Here is a 684-nt window from a genome sequence, read left to right as displayed (position 1 = left end):
ACACACACACACACACACACACACACACACACACACACACACACAGGAATATGAGTCACTTATAAAAAAGAATGAAATTTTGTCATCTGCAACAACATAGGTGGACCTGGAGGGTATCACGCTTAGTGAAATAAGTCAGACAGAGAAAGGCAAATACTGCATATTATCACTTATATGTGGAATCTAAAAAATAAGACAAACTAGTGAATATAACAATAAAGAAACAGACTCACAGATATAGACCACAAACTAGTGTTTACCAATGGGGAGAGGGAAGGGGGAAAGGCAAGATACGAGTAGGGGATCAAGAGGTACAAACTACTATGTATAAAATAAGCTACAAGGATATATTGTACAGTACAGAGAACATAGCCAATATTTTATAACTATAAATGGAGTATAATCTGTAGAAATTTTGAATCACTATGTTGTATACCTGAAACTAATGTAGTTTTGTAAATTAACTCTCTCTCTACATATGTGTGTGTGTGTGTGTGTGTGTGTGTGTGTGTGTGTGTGTGTATAATATAACCAGACAGGATCTGGGGCTGTGATTGGGCACAGACTGTTAGAACTATGACTCCACACCACCACTATTATGACTTCTCTTAGCAGCAACTATCTAATCATTGCAATAAGAATTAACATATTCTAGGGCTTCCCTGGTGGTGCAGCGGTTGAGAG

Source organism: Neophocaena asiaeorientalis, unplaced genomic scaffold (assembly GCF_003031525.2).
Source record: "Neophocaena asiaeorientalis asiaeorientalis breed wild unplaced genomic scaffold, Neophocaena_asiaeorientalis_V1.1 scaffold34, whole genome shotgun sequence".
NCBI classification, from domain to species: Eukaryota; Metazoa; Chordata; class Mammalia; order Artiodactyla; family Phocoenidae; genus Neophocaena; species Neophocaena asiaeorientalis.
Note: the sequence above shows the minus strand (reverse complement) of the source record.